An 18,253-nucleotide genomic window follows, 5' to 3' on the forward strand; every position below is an offset into this window, starting at 1 on the left:
CTCTCTCTCTCTCTCTCTCTCTCTCTCTCTCTCTCTCTTTTCTCCCCCACGTGTCTTTGTACCACGGGTTTATTTTTTGCAATGATCGTTATTTTGAAGAAGATAGATCCTCGTGCGGCCGGAGGGGGAGGGGGGAACAGTAGACACATTAAGATGAGAACAAGAGAGGGAGTCAGCATCAGGTTGTGTCCTCTCCTCCTTATCATCCTCCCCCACCACCTCCTTCACGTCCTTCTCCTTCCATTCCCTGCTCTTTTTTTTTTACTTCCTCACCTTTCTCATGTTTCTACTCTGTTTCTCTTTTCCTGTTCTTCTTCCCTCCCTTTTCAACCCTATCCCCGCGGTTTTCTCCCTCTACCCTTCGGCTATCCAATAGCATTCCACCTCCTCATGACCTTTCACTAGACACCCGCCCGCCTACTCTCCTCCCCCTTCCCCTCCTCCTACCCTTCTACCCTCACCCTCTCCCTGTACCGTTCCCTATTCCCTGAACCTCTCCCCCTCTTTCTGCCTACCTCTTTTCCCCTTTCCTGTCTGCCTACATTTTCCCGTCTTTCCCCTTTCCCCTGTCCCTGTCCCTGTTCCTGTTCCTGTCCCTTTTCCCCTTTCCTCTATCCCGCCTCTCTTTTCCCTTTCCCCTTTCCCTTTCCGATTTCCTTGGACCCTTACCCTTTCTCTTCCCTCTCTCCATGTCCTCATCCCCTCTCCCCCCTTTCAGGCCCCTTCCCCCCCCTCAGCCGGGCGCCCACACCAATGCTGAATCACCAGCGTCGGGAAATGCCTGCATCAGTGTGTTCAGGCCGCCCCGAAGGCTTATAATTCGTGTCGTGGCATTTTTCCATTGATAGCATTTTTGCCTAGCTTCTTTTTTTTAGCTTTCGTTTTATTGATTTTGCTTTGTTATGCTTTCTTCTTTCTGGATTTGGTTTTATACTTTATATTTAGCAAGTCTGAATTTGACTTTGTTTTAGAAAAATATATTTTCATTTTTTGTGCTCCTGGGTGATTTTGCAGTGCGTCTAGATCGATATAATCTTGTGATTTAATATAAGTATTTTATTTATTATTTTTAAAAGATAATTTTGGGGGTACTAGAAACAATGAAACCTGAAATACCGCCGAGGCAGGGACATGAATATTCACTTTTTATATTTTATCAATTAAATATTCGTGCTGTGTAACCTGATTTTTAGTAAATCCCCGACCCAAATCCCCGGATATCAAAACCAGGCTACATAAAGCTCTAAATGTGTGTTTTTTTAATCAGAAAATGAAGGAATGTAGGAAAATGGGGAGGGAAATGAGGGCGTATACTTTTGCCGGTGTGCATGTGTGTGGAAAAATACATGCACGCGTTGTGTGTGAATATGCACAAACGGCTGCATGTGTGGCCGTGTCTGAAAGGTATACTAAGAAAGAGACTACAGGGCAGTGTTCCGGGGTTTAATACTTACGTATATTATCAATTTATTTTGTTTATATACACGGTGTGTAGTATATATTAAACAGTCGATAAGTCCGATGGAGGTGCTGCTAGGCAATTTCGATAAGAATGTTTGATGTGAGCTATCGACTACAGAGTCATTGATTATACGCAGTCGTGATATCCAGGGTTTTGGGGGAAGTCTTCGGGTCAGGGACACGGGTGCGGCTCATAGCGAACCTCCCTCTCTCCCTCCCTTTCACACTCTTCCCTCCCATTCACACTCTTCCCTCCCATTCACACTCTTCCCTCCCCACTCACATCCCTCCCATTCACACTCTTCCCTCCCATTCACACTCTTCCCTCCCATTCACACTCTTCCCTCCTATTCACACTCTTCCCTCCCACGCCTGCTCCTCCCTCCCACTCACGTCCCTCTCTCCCATTCCTTCCTCCCACCCACATCCCTCCTTCCCACGCACAGTAATCCCTCTTACGAATACTCCTCCCTCTCATTATCACAATACCTTTCCTCTCGCCCTTCCCTTCCATACATTCTTCTAGTCCACCTCATACACACTTTCCACCTCACACACACCACTCCCTTCCATTCATTCTTCTCCCTCCACACACACGCCCTCCACCACACACACATACTCCTGCCTCCCACTCACATCCCATCCTCCCACTCAATTCATTCCAGCGTACACCTCATCCTTTTCAGTTCCTCGAATCCCCCCCCCCCCACATCGCATTTTAATCCCCCTAATTTATCCCCCCCCCCCCCCTCTTTAAATTTCATCACGATTTTCCTGCCTCCCTCCCCAAACGCATGCAACTTTAGGGGCCCCCTTCCCCACTTTTCATTCTTATCTTACTCTCTCTCCATTACCTACATTCTTCTCTTAACCCCCCCACCCCCATGCACATGCTCATAGTAGACCCCTTTCCCCTCCCTTTCTCCCCCAAAACAGCCAGTTGAGTTTTTTTTATACGTATGTGTAAGAATGTCTACCAGAGAGGTGTGGCGTTGGTATCTTGTTAGGTATCTCTGTTACTTCGGGTTACTCGAAGTTGGTCTCTCTCTCTCTCTCTGTTTATGTATTATTTTTTTCTTTTTCTTTCTTCCCTTCCTCTCAATCTCCCTCTTTCTCTCCTCCACATCTTCCTCTCCCTTCCTTTCCCTTACCACTCCCCTTCCCCATCCACTTCCCTCCCCTTTCCCCTCCACTTCCCTCCCCTTTCCATCCTCAAGGATATACCTAAGAATTTAAAAAATATATATTCTGTGTATTTTCTGATCAGCTGTGACGGACGGCCGTGAACGAAAGTCTCCGAGTATCGATTACCTCAAGGAAGACAGATATGATATAACTTGCCCATGAAAATCCTCACTGGTCATTGAGTATGAGGAGGGTGATGCTGCAGTATCGCACTGTATGAAGTGACGGGTAGAATGATAACCTTTTAAAAGATTTGTAAATTTGTTTCGAATCTTTCGGAAGCCTGGAGAAGTGCATCATCAAGGTGAGATTTTGTTTAGAATATTTTTGTTATTGGTTATTCTTTTATTATGTTTATTTTGAGTTAACCTTATTCTTTTGTTCGATAAGCAATTACTACTATTTTTGTTATTTTTTCCGAGTTGATGCGGTCGAAAGATTCTTAACAGAATGAGAGGCTCTCTGGCTAGTTCGTTACCTGGCTACCTGGCTGGCTGGATCGCTCACTCGCTTGCCCGCTACCTGCCTGGTATTGTAAATGGAAGCTGATGAAAGCTTTCACCGCGGTCTCTTTTAAACCTAATTTGTGTCGGTATTTCCTGATGAGTTTTTCAAAAATGCTTGCAGTGTTTATTTCTGAAAGTATCCGCTATTTTTTCATTTAAATTTTAGAAAAGCGAATTGTAGCGTGCTCTGGTTTGGGTGCGATCGTTATTACTACAATCAGTATTTCTGTTTACATTGCTATTGCTATTTTTATGATTATTTTCATATGCACGCGAATGCTTCGTATTTCCAAGTTATTTTTTAGGGTTTGTCCATTAGTCACCAAAGCAGGAAAGAAATGCGTAATATCTATTTTACTTCGTTTTATTTTAATCCTTCCTTTCGACCCTTCCGCTTCCCCTCCTGCAGTTCTTTCATTCCTCCTTTCTACTGCTTTCTTTGCCTTTCTACCTCTTTACCAGAAGTCGATTTGTCCCTCGGCATACGATTCTGTCCGTATTCAAGTGCGGGGAAGATATGACGATGTGGACATTTCAGTCTATGCTGATTTAAAATGTCTCGGATGTTTATTGTGAGTGACTTGAGGTAAAAGCATCGTGAGCTCGAGGGTTTATGGTGAAAGGGGCGAAGGGGTTGGCACGAAGCCCTTCCGGATATTGATAGGTGACGGCAGAGACTCTATACTTTTCTCCTCCTCCACCTCCTCGCCTGTCTTGCCTTCCCCTTCTCCTCTTCCCTTGACGCGTCTCGTCGTTTTCCTCCTCCCCTGTCTCTTCTCGTCTCATCCTTCCTAATCTCATCTTATCTCCTACCCAGTTTCATCATCTCTTCCCCAGTTACATCTCCTCCTCCCCAATCTCATCTCTTCCTCCTCCCCAGTCTCATTGTCTCCTCCGCAGCCTCGTGTCCTCCCCTGTGTCGTCTCCCCCTTATCTTCCTCCCTTGTCTCGTCTCCTCATCCTATCCTGTCTCGTCTCCTCCTCCTACCCTGTCTCGTCTCCTCCACCTCCCCTGTCTCGTCTCAACATCTTATCATCCTCCTCCTTACCCTCACTTTCATCTCCTCATCTTCATCCTTGTCTCGTCTCCTCTTCCTCATCCCTGTGCTTGTCTCACCTTCACCACCTCATCTCCTCTATCCATCATTATTCTTTTAGTGTTTTCTTGATTTGCACTTCTCCCTCCTTTTTGCCTCTCCCTCTCACTTTCCGTTTTTTTTCGCTTTCATCGTCCTTTACTTCTCCACCTGTTCCACTGTTAGTTTTTTCCATTCCCTCCTCCTGTTTCCTACTTCCACGTTCAACCACATAGAAACGCCTTCCCTGTCTCTTCGAAACTTTACTCCCTCCAAACCAGATTTTTCCTCCCCTCTCTTCGCCTCCCCATTTTTCTCTTATTTCTTCGCCTCTCTTCTCATCTCTTCTCATGCCCTTCCCATCCTTACCTCCCTCACCCTCACCCATCCTCTCCTCTCGCCCACACCGGCGTCTCAATCGACAGCAATCGCAACTACTTGACCTTATTTCTTGCCGGCTTTTAACCACGCATTAGTTTGTCAGATAGCCCTTTAGGAAAGTCCATCCCTTGCCACATGCCCTATTCGCGGTTGGGCAGGGGCTAAGGGAGGGTGGGGGTGGATGTAGGGCACTTGCTGTGGTCTATTTTCACGTGGTCTATTTGTGTCAGGTTTGACGATATTACTATGTATTTTGGTTCTTGCTTTTTTCTCTGTCTTTCTGCTCCTACCCGGAGTCTGTGGTTGCAAGATTGGATTATTTTTTTCTTTTTGTTTTAAGGGTTTGTTGAAATCGGTGTGTGGATGAGGAGACGGCGGGGGTATCATGGGGGATTTTGCATGTGCAGTTGTGGAGGAGTTTGTATAGACACGGGAGGTTCTTGGGAATGTTTACGTTCCCCGGTAACAAGGGCGTGGTGAACCCAAACGGAAGGATTTTACGTAAGCGTGTCACATGCTTCTTTTTAAGTTTATTTTTACGTATACTTAAGCTGTGAGTTTGCGAGTGCGAGGCCATTCGTCATCGATCGGAGCCTTTGATACGAGTTGTATTAAAATTGAAAAAAATAGGTAGACAGTTCACTCATCACCAACATGCGCTTCCCGTCTTTTCTCGAGGATCAACCAGCGGAGATCCGATCCTGGTTAATGTTTGTAAACGAAGCTTCTTGGGTTTGAAGCCGGATGTAAGCAGTGGCAGAGAGGTGTGCAAGAGGGAGACAGAGAGAGGAAGGAGGGAGGTGTTGGCGATAAGGAAGAAGAAAAGAGGTAAAGAGGGGTGGATAATTGGCACTGGGGTTGAAGCAGGAGATCGCTAGGTGGAGTGAGAGGGAAGTGTAATCCTTGGGAAAGACGGGAATGGAGGTACGATTAAGGGAGTTCTGAGTGATGATTGTTAATCAATGGCAATGAATATATATTTACTTGGACTTCAGTGCAATCAGTTGTATATAGTGGTTGCTACATGACTTTTAAATATCATCGACACATGCGCAATGGACCAACTAGTGGATCGGATCATCACACCTTTAAGAAAGAGCAAGGTTTTTTCTTAGTATCACATTACACCGCGTATTACCTGCGGCGGAAGTACCGGAAGGGGTAAGATGAGGTTACGCGGAGGCGAGGGAACCTGATGGTTGTGGTCCCTTGAAGGCGATGTACTGTCACCAGGGTTCGCGCACGCACACGCTCACGCACTCGCACACGCTCTCACACACTCACATTTCCCCCTCCTTCCACTCGTTTTTTTTTTCTCTCATCACCTCTTAACCTTGATGAATTTCAACGCTGCGGGGATTACTTGCCATCCAAACGAGAGACGCGTGTCCGCATGTATATTCCTTAGATGTCTTTAAAGTTATTCTACGTCGAGGCCAAGGGACCGCGGATGCATCCCTCTCTCCGTTAATATCAGAGGCAGTATTTTAGAAGCGACCAGGAAATTCGATTCTGTTAAGAAGTTGAGTAGTAAGGTGCGTCCAGGGCGTCTCAAAGCCCCGCCCTGCATATGTGGCAGGTGGTGATGCCATCAACTGCGTGTAGTGGTGATGTCAGTGACAGCGAGTCCGCGTTGTGGTGATGTCATGACGCGGTGTTGGTGGTGACTGTGTCTAGACTTGGGCTTGTGGTGTCCGGTGGTGTGATTTTATCTCGGGTTCAGCATTATGATCTAGCGCGATTATTGGAGGTGTTCCAAACCTTGGATGTTGACTCGACGACTCGACTCAGGGCTGTGACAGGTGATACGACCCGGGGCCATGAAATTTTCGAAGGCCGGGGTTTGCGTGGATGCTGTGATTGCATCATTCGTAGAATTCTCTTAATGTATCAGGCACCTGGAAATATCTCGGGAGTTGAGCCAAGTTGAAGGTGATGGCGTACAGAGATGGGGAAAGTACGGCCAAGGGTTTTATCGTTGTCTTAGGTAAGAGGGTGACCTTGCACTCGACGGCTAAATATGTAGGTTTCACAGAAGTTGCATGTGGCGGCACAAGGCGGCGGCGTGCCACCCAACACCCCTCTTATTGCAGGTGGCAGCGTCGGCGGGCCCACCTTTGCCGTCTTAGGTTAACTGTATATTTAGCCGTTACCTCACCTGACCGACTCGGGAGCTTGGGTTGAGTGAGGGGTGACCTTGACCAGCGCGCCACGGGAAGGATCACCGAGTTCTTTATAACACCGATCGGCCTCTCCTCAATCCTTCATTTCCCCCTTTTCCCGGTTTTCCTTTGCTCCCCTCCCCACCCCTCTCCATCCATATTTCCTTCACGTTCCCCATCTTCATCCCATTTATTTATTTAATCTTTCTCGATCTATCTCCGTCTTCCCTCTTTCCCCTCTCCCTTCATATTCCCTTATTCCTCCAATATTCTGTTCCCCTTACCCTTAACCTTCCCCTCACACTTTTATTCTTTCCTTCCCTCTATCCCCCTCTTACTCTTTCTCCTTCCCTAAACCCACGCTTACCCTTATCCCCCTCCCTCCCCTCTTTCGCCTCCTTTACTCTTCCCCTTCCTCCTCACACCCTTTAGCCATTCCACTTCATCTCCATCTCTACCGCAGTGGTGTGCATTACCCCTTTGAGCAGCATGACACCCCTGAGGATTGCCACCTGCAGGGTGTAAGGTACCATATCTGGCCGGACTTGCTATGTGGAAAGAGCGAAAGGGTGAGCGAGAGTAGAAGTAGGAGGAATGGGAGAGAGAGAGAGATGGAGGAGAATGAGATAGAGAGGGAAGAGAGAGAGAGGCAGGAGAGAAAGAGAATGAGAATTACCACTTGTAACCGTGTGTGGAGGTCTCCTGCCGGCACACTCACCCACTCTCCCGTACCGGTCCGACGAGCCTGAGCCTCCTCCCACTCCCCCCGCTCTCTACCTCTCATCTCTCCCCCCCCCCTCCTTCCCTCTCACTCCTGCCCCTGCTCCCTCTATCCCCCTCCCTCCCTCACCTCTTCCCCTTCCCCCTCCCGGCTAGTTTGTGTACCGGTACCTCCAGTGTAACGTGGGACGTGGCTGTGGCAACACCGCTCGCTGGTGTTTGGGTTACCTCGTGCTTGCGGCGTGATTGGTGTGTGCTCGCTCTCGTATCTGTTTGTGCTTGAGAGCGATTGTGCTTCCTGTGTGGCGGGGAAGACGAGGAAGGAGGCGAGAGAGAAGTCATTCAACCGGATACACAGTATTGCAGCAGCCTGGTAACACAAGGGTTACCTACTTACGTTGCCCCCCACCCTGCACCCCTCCACCAACACTCCAGTCAAGGTACAGGTCTCCTGGGACGAGTTGTGTTTTTACAACTTTATGAGAAACCGGTTAGAACGTGTTATCTATAGCTAGAAGGGATATCATTTTTAACGTAGGCTCTGTCCTATTGGTGTCTCTGGGGCGTGTGTGCGAGGGAGACTCGGCTCGCTAGGCAGAGCGCCTGCTTGCTTTTGCTTTTAAGTGTGATGGAAACAAGAACTAACTCGGGGCTAAGATTTCGGATATGTTACAGTGTGTGATTGAGTTACGGCGTCATTGTTGACGGACGGGTTAGGGGGCCATGTACTCTCTCTTTCTCTTCTCTCTTTTCTCTCCTCACCTCTCCTTCGTTCGTCCCCTCTCTCCCCTCCGTCCTTCCCATTCCTCCCTTCCTCCCCTGCATTTCCCTCTCCCCTCCCTACCCCTCCATTTCCCCCTTTTCCCCTCTCTTAGATAAGATGAGCTAAAATGAGTCTTTGAAGTCAAGTGAGCGAAGGGGCGGTGGGGCCATGCACTGACTGTGCGTGGGCAGGTGTTCAAATCCAGCTGGGAAGAAAGCGCGGTCTCCTCACGGTCACCGCAAGTTCAGCGATCGCTTTGCCTGCTTGCCTACCTGCTCGCCTGCTCTCTTCTGCTGCGGTTTGACGTCTTTCCTGCTGGAAGATCTCTTCTGTGGCCTCATAAACCCTCGGAGCACCCCTTGTCTCTCGTATCAATCAGCAGTGAGGAGGGATTAACATAGAAATGAATTAGATTAGTCCTTCCCATTTCCGTCTCTTCTTTCTGCTCGTCGTCCATATGTCGTGCAGGTACTGGCGGGTGGCAGTGACTGTACCGGTCGCTCGAGAACTGACTACAGAAACGTGATCATCATGAGAGATTGATCATCGCTGCCAACTACTGGACGCTTGGAGCTGCCGCAGACCAGGTGAACCGCATTAGAAGGGAGAACCAGACCTAAGGTGAATCGAACGACAAGGGAGAAAGAAGTATAATATAAAGTGAACCATGTGAGTTCGAAACAAAGCACAGATGCACCACAGCAGAGGGAAGAATCCGATATCATGTGAATCACATAGTAGGAGAGAACTCGACTTTTCGAATGCATTGCATTGCGTCAGAAACCGGAAGCAGATGAAGCAAATCACAAAGTACAGAACGCAGGTGCATCCCATCTCGAGGGGGAGTACCTCGACGAACCGTATCACGAGAGGTAACCAAATCTCACGTGAACCAAATCACAAGGGGGGAATCATTTGATAATTACACCCTCCACAGACCAAAACCCAGGGGAGAACCAAATCCAAAGGCGGGCCATGTCACGAGGGAGACGTCAGGGGAACGTCAAAAATCCCGGCGAACCTCAGGGAATCTCGGGGAAATCAAATTACAAATAGAACCGGACCTCATACTATCGAAACGAAGAGAGTCCGGGTTTAGCTGCGATGGACACTGGACGCACGGAGGCAGCAAAGCAGGAGAGAGATAGGAAAAAACGGAAAATACCAGGATACTCGGGAAGTACGTCCTGGAGGGGTAGAGGGAGGGCAGGTTTTGGGGAGATGGAGAAGACGAAGGTGAAGTGGATGGTTGGATAGGAGAGATGAACGAAACGGAGAGAGGGAGAGGAGGACAATTAGAATTAGAGGGAGAGGGAGAGGGGAGGGGAACAGGAACTCGGGGAATTTTCCGATACGAAAAAAAACTGGTCTGGACAATGTGTGTCCGAGAGAGAATTAACCGTTATGTGCAGCACGGAGGCCTTTTGAAATTTGGAATGGCATTTTTGGGGTATGTTTTCTTTTCCGCAGTGAGGGGAAATCGGCGATAATGGGAATGGGAGATGTATGTGGGAGATCTAGTGGCGGCCTGTGGAAGTAATGTGAGGATCAGGGAGAGTTGTCGCAATTGCTACAGGGTTTCCTTGATCTTTGGAAAGAAACAAACAAGAGTGCAGCGTCTCAAGGAAAGTGGAAGAACAAGTTGGAGGAGAAAGGTTGGGTGAGGAGTAGGGGATAAGGGGGAGGGGGTGCTTCCTCACGTGCCCCCGAAGCTAACGTGAGCTAAGTTGGTCACTAGGGCTACCTTTTGTTGATTTTTTTTCTTTTAGGTTTGGGAGTAAAAGATATTTTTTTCTCGCTGATCATCTCCCCTCCCCTCTCCCCCTCTTCCCTTCTCCTCCTCTCCTTTCCTTTCCCCTCCCCTTTTCCTCCTCTCCCTTCCCCTCCCCCTCTGCCTCTCTCAATATTCTCACCTTCTCTACTCTCATCCTCCCACTCCCTCTGTTCCCACTACTTCCTGTCTCCCTTCTCTCGCTCCCAATTTCTGTTTTTCGCCCCTCCCCTTCCCGTCTCCAACACTATTCTTTCCGTGCATGTGCGTGCGTGAGTGTAATGTTTGAGATCTGGACGTGCACGTGTTTATAGCATGTATGTGGCTGGGTCATTATGGGCGTGTTGATGGGGTGGATTGTGTGCGTGCGTGCGGTGGCTCCGTATGGGCGTGCACAAGGAATAGATGGGTGTCGAGCGGCCGCTGGGGTTGCGGCAGTGTCCCGCTGCGGAGGAAAGGATGCAGGCTAGTGCTTTTTGTTACCTTTTTTGTCATTGAGGTTTGATGCCTTTTGTTGTTCGTTTCCTTGCATAACGCATGGGAGGTTACGAAGACAGATAGGGTTAACAGATACGAGAAGGAAAGAGGTTTCGTGTTTTCTTTGTGATTATGGTGGTGGTGAATATTATTTATCTTATGAAAAATGGAAAGAAATGAGAGAGAGAGAGAGAGAGAGAGAGAGAGAGAGAGAGAGAGAGAGAGAGAGAGAGAGAGAGAGAGAGAGAGAGAGAGAGAGAGAGAGAGAGAGAGAGAAAGAAAGAAAGAAAGAAAATTAAAGTGAAAATGAGAGAGAGAGTTCCAGGGGAGGTAGAGGAGAGAAGAGAGAAAAGGAGAGGGGGTACCGTCGTAGAGATAATGTGTAAGGAGTTTCAGTGTTGCAATCGACCTTGGCTGTTTCAACACAAGGACCGTGGAGCACGCTGCATCACATTAGCAGCGAACCAGAGCGACGTCTCGAGTGTTAGTATTCGGTGGAAGTCCTTCCGAAAGGTCTCTCTCGCATGGCAGGAGGAGAAAGGTGAGGCCAGTTCCGATGACGAGGCACAGCGCAGGAGACAAGCCCAGCGTTGAGACGTGGTTAAAGGTGCTTATTCCCTTTGTGTGTCGAGGGTGCGTGCGGGTACAGGCCATGGGTATTGTGAGTCATCCTGCGTTTCCCGACTCGTGTCTGACTCGACGCTCTCTCTGGATTGTGACGGCCTCACACATTCGCAGACTCAGGGCGGTGACTTCTTGTTCAGCCGCGTGGCTCGCCGGGCACGTCCCACCGGCACTCTCACAAGATGCCGAGACATCGTGGCGGATCTCGGGAATGGATCAAGGCGCACTTCGGTGAGCTCCGTTATGATGCTGACCACCGCTTTACTCTCTCTCTCTCTCTCTCTCTCTCTCTCTCTCTCTCTCTCTCTCTCTCTCTCTCTCTCTCTCTCTCTCTCTCTCTCTCTCTCTCATCCACTCCCCTCCCTCTTGCTCTGATAAGACCGGACGTGCCTCTCGTGTGGCGCTGCGGTACAGGAAACACTGCACTAGCCTTGGAGGATTAGATCTCGAAAGGAAAGGAGAGAGAGGTGGAAGAAGAGGAGGAGGAGGAGGATGACGACGACGACGAAAAAAATGACAAAAGATGGAAGTCAAATCTGTTTCGGAGCCAAGTGAAACCGTCATCATCACTTAAAGAAAGTCTTAGGAAAGCCCCAAATGTGATAGGTTTATCGGAGAATGAGTGAGGGTGCGAGCGAAGACCAGAAATAAGGGGGGAGGGGTCAGAGGAAGGGTTTTCCCAGGTGTCTCTCCAATGGTCCACCGGCCAACCGCAGTCCAGGTGAGAGAAGTATGGCCGTGTGAGAAAAATGCTAGAAAGTAAAAACAAGGTCAAATAAAAGTCATGTATGGAAAGGATAGAAAGTAAGGGGAGACGAAAAATAGAAAGCGTATTAATCAATTGAAAGAAAGAGAAAGAACAGGGAGGGAGAGCTGGGGAAGGGAGAAGTCCAGTGCGAGCTAGCGAACTGGGTAGGACTGCGGCGGTGCGGGAGACGCTCACATACCACTAGGGATGGATCAGATTCTCGATTCTTTCGGAGCGGAAAGTGTCGCAATCTTGTTTAATGCGCTTCTCGTTTCTCATTCCAAATAGATTCTCCTCCATCTTTGTAATGGCCCCGATTGGAGCCTAAAGAGTTGAGTGGGAGGGACCAAGGGCCAAGGGCTAAGAGCCAAAGGCAGAGAAAGAGGAAGAGGAATTGGCAGTAAAAAGTGGGATCGGCATCGTCTCATTTGTAAGATGACAGTTAGGCGATCAGGTACACCAGTGGTTGTGCGTGGAGAGGAGGAACTCTTGCCTGCACAGGTGGGGGACGTTTGGACATTGCGATTTGTGTGTGTATGTGTGTGTGTATGTTTGTTTGTGTTTCTGTTTGTGTGTGTGTGTGTGTGTGTGTGTGTGTGTGTGTGTGTGTGTGTGTGTATGTGTGTGTGTATGTTTGTTTGTGTTTCTGTTTGTGTACGTGCGCGAGCGAGCGTCAGCCTACCTGTTTGTGTGTACATCTTTTCATGCCTGTCTGTCTTTAGCTGTGTCTCCGTGTTTCTTCCTCTTCGTTTATATACTTGTTTGTTTGTTTAGCGAAACTCGTGCGTATTCTGTTAGCATGTGGGCGCGCATGCGTGTATTTCCTCCTGACCAGGTGTGCTTTGCGTAGATATTGATATGAGATTCCATTGAAATGTGCCTCAATATTGCTTTTAATTATGTGCCTAGTTCGATTTTGAATGCATTTCAATGTAATTCTACAATTACAGAGTAATTTTGTTTTCTCGGATAAAGATAAGGGGATTAATAATGATGTTCTAGTGAACAATTGTAATTGACTGTGTAGTATCTTTATCGTCAGTACCTTAACCATGATTTAAGGGGGCTTAATCATTAACAGAAGACACACACGCAAATAAACAAATACAGACAAGGAAACACCCACGCATCCACCCACCCACGCAACCATCAGACACTACCCTACACACACATACACACACACGAACACGAACACATGATCACATATAAATAGCAATGGTATAATGGAAAGATAAGACACGTAGGCATCGTCCCCGGATGTGTCACTTCCGGTGTAAGTGGAGGAGTCATAGCAGCCTCACGGAGTCAAGTGCGAGCGGTTATTTGCGTGTCAGAAGGTTTACTGTGCATTACCTTCCAAAGTGAACCTCCCTCTTAAGTGCACTTCCCGAACAAACGCAGCTTTTACAATCAAGCTTAGTGATGATGACATCCCTCTGATGCTCACCGTCCTGGGGGAGAGGTATTAGGGAGAAGCCCAAGGTAAATAACTCTTGGGTGAAAAGATGTCAAAATGTCAAGATGTCTACGTCAGACAGAGGGAGAGGAAGAGAATTAGAGAAAATAGATTAGAGAGAGAGAGAGAGAGAGAGAGAGAGAGAGAGAGAGAGAGAGAGAGAGAGAGAGAGAGAGAGAGAGAGAGAGAGAGAGAGAGAGAGAGAGAGAGAGAGAAATTAGAGAATTAGGGAGGGGGCAGGGGGAGATGGAGGTCGTAGAGGGACTTCAGGTACACCGATACTGTTATGATCTTGACGTCGCGTGTCTCGCCTCATCATCTTCACCGGAGGCAGGTAGGCAGGGGAAGGGGGGGGGGGGTTGGGGCGGTCGACGAGGGGGTGGTTTAGAAGGCGAGGAAGAGCTTGGAGGTTTAGACACCCTCAGGCTTTTAGGCCTAGGGAGAGAAAAAAAAAGTGTCTTTTGGGATTATTTTTTGTAGGGGGAAGGAGGGTGTAATTTGTGGATTAAGTGTGATGTGTGATTCTTTTTTCATGTACATTTTGATTCTCCCGTCGGACGCAGGTGTAGAACGAGTGACAGATGGGTTGGTGATGAGTAGCAGCGGTGGCAGGTAGCATCTCTGCTTTAACCACAGGTGTGTTTGAGAGGGAGGGGGGGGAGGGGAGGAGGAGGAGGGATTTCGAAGCACAGACACCCACACCCACCCACCTTCCTCATTTCATCCTTTTTTCATCCCTCGCACTTCTTCCACTCGTAATCTTCCTTCCTTATTCCATCGAGTCGTGTTTCCCTTTTCTTTCATCCCCACCCGTACATATTGCCCTTGAGGTAATATGTCGATTTGTCTCATGTCTTCGTTTTTTTCTTCCATCCCTACCCCATCATCCCGTCTTCTAGCCGCTTACCCGTCTTCTCCCGTTCTTCCTCCCCCTCTCTCCCTCGGCCTGTGTCTAGTTTCCCTTCCCCCCTAACCCCCCTCCCTCCCGTCATTTTATTCTAATCGCTTCTCCACTCCATCATGTATTTCTGACGAAGATATATTCGAAGCCGGTCAAATACATCTCTTGTATTGTGAAGGTGTTCATTCTCATTCATATCTTTTCCTCATACATTTCTCCAAATCAGTCTTTAAAGTGAAAAGCTCCGAATTTTCTCATTTTAAAAAGTATTATCGAGCAGCGGACTTTCTGTGTATTTGTAGATGTTTGCTTTACCTTTGCAATTACAAAAGAATATATGATCGTGATGCTGCGCCTCTGGGTGTTACATATCGACATTTTGATTGTTTGTGAGACGTTAAGAGGTAATTCCGAGGTAATATGTCCACTTAGAGGGAAGAAAATATTATCTGTTCCTTGGAAAAATAAATGTGTATGCCAAATTTACTCAAAAAAATAGTGAGCCAAGAATCAGAAGATGTAAAAGTACATTGATTCTGTCGTCCTTGATCCGTTGCCCATGCAGAGGTATTCGATATGTAGTACCTAAGCAAGAATTGATGAGGATTTCATAGGCATTGCATTTTTTGTGAATGGGATCAGCTGACGGGGCGGTGTGATAAACTCGCCTCCTCTCCACGAAGGTGTCCTCTCGTTGACGATTTACATGTGTGTGTGAATGAGTGAGGGAGTGAGGGAGGATGTGCATATGTGTGTATATGTATATGTATATTTGTGCCTCTGTGTGTGTATATGTATATGTCTATGTATATTTGTGCCTGTGTGCGTGTGTGGGTGTGTCTTATGTTTGTGTATGTGTGCGGTGAAATTATCATTCGACCTTTGTTGTGCTGAGTGGACAGAGAGTGCGTAGGAGGAGGCATTGAGGCAGGTGCAGGAGGAGGATGAGTTGGAGGTGCAAGTGGGGGTGGAAGGGGGAGGGTCAATAGGAGTGGGAGGTCTCGTAGACACACCATGTTACCACTTTGCTTCTTAACTCTCGCATACCTTCACGCTTCTTTGTCGTTATGTCGTCTTAGGTTGGAAAAGGGAGAGAAAGAAAGAAAGAAAGAAAGAGAGAGAGAGAGAGAAAGAGAAAGAGAGTTGAGTGAAAACAGAAATAAAGACACGCCGTTGATAAGCAAAGACTGAAAGACTAACGAACTGATAATCACGAGCAGAAACAGAGAAGTATATGAGTAATAAGTGACTCTCGATCCGCCCCATTACAAAGCGCCCACTCTAATGCGCGGCAAGATAGCGCATCTGTGCTTGTTCGAATGGAAAGGGGATATGAGTGGAGAGAGAGAGAGAGAGAGAGAGAGTGAGAGAGAGTGAGAGTGAGTGAGTGAGTGAGTGAGTGAGTGAGTGAGTGAGTGAGTGAGTGAGTGAGTGAGAGTGTGAGTGTGTGTGTGTGTATTTCCTTGCTTATACCATCGTCTGCGCATGTGTGCGTTCTTATGAGCGAGTGGGTGCGTGCGCTTGTGTGTGAGTGAGCGGGACGTGCCACTACCCATGCCAGTCAGCGCCTTGGCCTCGCCGCAGTCTCGTGGCAGCCGTGCGGTCCGCTCCGTGACCCAGCCAGCGCTTGTGTTTAGTGTGCGAGTGTCTCCCGGCGTGCGTTGGTGTTTTGTTGTCGCGGCGCAGCTGTTGGTGATTCGCTCCCAACGCGACTTGGTGACTGACTCGCATCTCTCTCTCTCAATCTCATTCCCCGTCTCTTGTCTCTTTCTCGCTCCTCTTACATTGTGTCTCGTCTTTGTGCCGACGGGAGAGGAAAGTCCCGTGTCTTCGTACTTGAATACCGAGTTGAGTGTCTCTGCGAAAAGTGTGTCACAAGCCAGCTGTGTAAACAGTATCTTCAGACAATTTCTTTTAAGGGAGCATACATTAGGCTCCCTCGTTAGTGGTAAGTGCCGAGATGGTCTGAGGATCTCAGTTTTTTTCTTAATTGTTCATGTGTAATTATTTGACGAACTTTAATAAGTGTGGGTATATTAGAATAATTAAGTTTTCATGTGAAGAGGACAAGGAATGTGTAGTACTTTTAGATAAATTAATTTGGTATTATCTGGAGAAAAAACTTGATCACAGATACCTGATTCTGCTCCTCTTAAACATCTAACAGAGAATTAGGTCCACCTGTTAGTTCATTGAAGTTTTTTATTCCCACACTCCCCCCACCCCATTCACTTCTCCCTTGTGCCCTGCATTCCCTTCGTGGTGACCGTGAAAGAAAATCCTGTACGCCGTGTGTTGTGAAACGGACATGTGACTTACCTTGTTGGCGAGTGAAATCGGGTTTCGGTGTATCCGGTGAACGGGATCTAATCTCGAGGGAGTTTTCCTCACCCTCCCTCTCACTCCCTCACCATCCCCCTCCCTCGTTACCCCCCGGTTGCCAAGGGGGTAGGGGGCGGTGTCGCCTCTGCCACTTGCCACTTGTTGAGGGGCTGTTGAGTCGTGATTGTCATGCAGTGCGATTTATGATTTAGCTTCTATTGCATGTAAAAGGATGCGATAGGTTTATTTACACGCGTCTGGGTTGTCTAGTGATATTTTTCGAGGAATCCATCTCTCCGTCTCAATGGCATTGTAACTCCCGGCGGCGTTATCAGTGATGATGGCTTTTACTCCTCATGACTGCGGCGTGTATGATACAGATACTCGATAAGACCATAATAAGGGTTGGGGCTTTCTTTGTATTGTCGTTATCAGGCGTTAAGATAAAACTTGACAACAGGCGATTTCCTAAATCCGGTTGTCGTGAGGCATGATATGACAGCTATCAGTAAGGACTAACGGCTCACCTCTTAGTTTGTTTTATTTCTTTGATTGACGGAATGACTCCAATCATATAATTGTCTTGTATAGTTTGAAAGATTAGGGTTCATTGGATTTAAGGTAATTGCATTGTCGCAGTTACATGATATTACAAAAGTGGTTTTCAGTAGTATCCTTGAAATAGAATTAAGCCAATCTCAAGAAGCTAAGGAGGAGGAAGTGGATGAAGGTGGGGCGGGCTTTCAATAGCGACGGAACCCCCTTTGATGTCTGGCGGCGCGAAGTCCGGTCGTGCCCAATCTGTTTCGGTCTGTCAGTCCTCGACCAGGTGTTGATAGAGGTAGATGGGAAGGTGCACTTCTTCAATGAGTGTATTGATTGTGATGGGACTTCTTGTCTGATTTAAGTAGCCTGAAGTGATATAATACGGCGACGGTTAGGTGGGGTGAGGCAAAGGTCTATATAGGTATAGACGTTTGGTGAAGGCGCATGACCAGCTGGCAGTTACATGTTTCTAATGGCCGTTGGTTTTGCTTGTTATAGCAGAAGCAGCGGTGTTTTATGTTTTAGTTGAGCAGGGAGGTATTGCCTGCAAGCACCACATACATGTACAAGTATATTGTAAAGCTTACGTCTTTAGGTCTTATTGTCTAGCTGGGAAAATGAACAGAGTTAATTTAAGCGTGTCAAGTTCTCTTGCAGGTGACTGATGTAAACTAAACCGCACGAGAAGTAGCACAGCGCACGCATCTTCTCCCAGAATTTAAAAAAAGGAAAAGAAATGAAGATGGAATTATTCCTCGCGTTTCCTGAATGTATTAGACGGACGGGCCATCTGGTGGCCACATATTTTTTTTAAGCATTTGAGTTAATTACAAGCTTGTCTGAGGCGGCAGCGACAGAGGCGGCGTTGCTGTGTAGACTGGGGCGGAACTGGATATTAATAGACGAAAAATACACTGGGTAATTGATAAAGGATACGTCTTTGCCTTTTAATCTGACTTGATCTCTCGCGAATTAATGCCTTTTTTATCGTTTCCATCTGCATTTATCATCAGCGATTCCCTGCCTCCTTCCCCTCCTCTCTCTCCGCCCCACACTAATACCCCCTTGGTGTGTTACCGTCTGTCTATTGGTTGATGAGAGAATCCGTCAGTGTGTGTAGGTGGAGGTTTTGTTGAACCCGCGCAAGACGCCGC

General features: G+C 47.7%; 1 protein-coding gene across 9 annotated transcripts in view; it reads left to right on the forward strand.

Moving 5' to 3' along the window:
• Positions 1-18,253, forward strand: part of Moe (moesin) — a 99,768-nt gene that overhangs the window by 16,462 nt on the left and 65,053 nt on the right. For 2 of the 9 annotated variants that reach the window (XM_027372393.2, XM_070123937.1), the window contains exon 1: positions 10,908-11,109. The exons of 2 other annotated variants lie outside the window; for them this stretch is intronic. The gene's annotated coding sequence lies outside the window, so the exon portion shown is untranslated. Of the gene's footprint in view, positions 1-7,670; positions 7,932-10,907; positions 11,110-15,760; positions 16,180-18,253 lie in introns of those variants that run through there. 5 more of the 9 variants (XM_070123936.1, XM_027372394.2, XM_027372396.2 and 2 more) reach the window with 5 other exon arrangements.

The sequence above is a fragment of the Penaeus vannamei genome, chromosome 7 (assembly GCF_042767895.1).
Source record: "Penaeus vannamei isolate JL-2024 chromosome 7, ASM4276789v1, whole genome shotgun sequence".
Classification (NCBI taxonomy): Eukaryota; Metazoa; Arthropoda; class Malacostraca; order Decapoda; family Penaeidae; genus Penaeus; species Penaeus vannamei.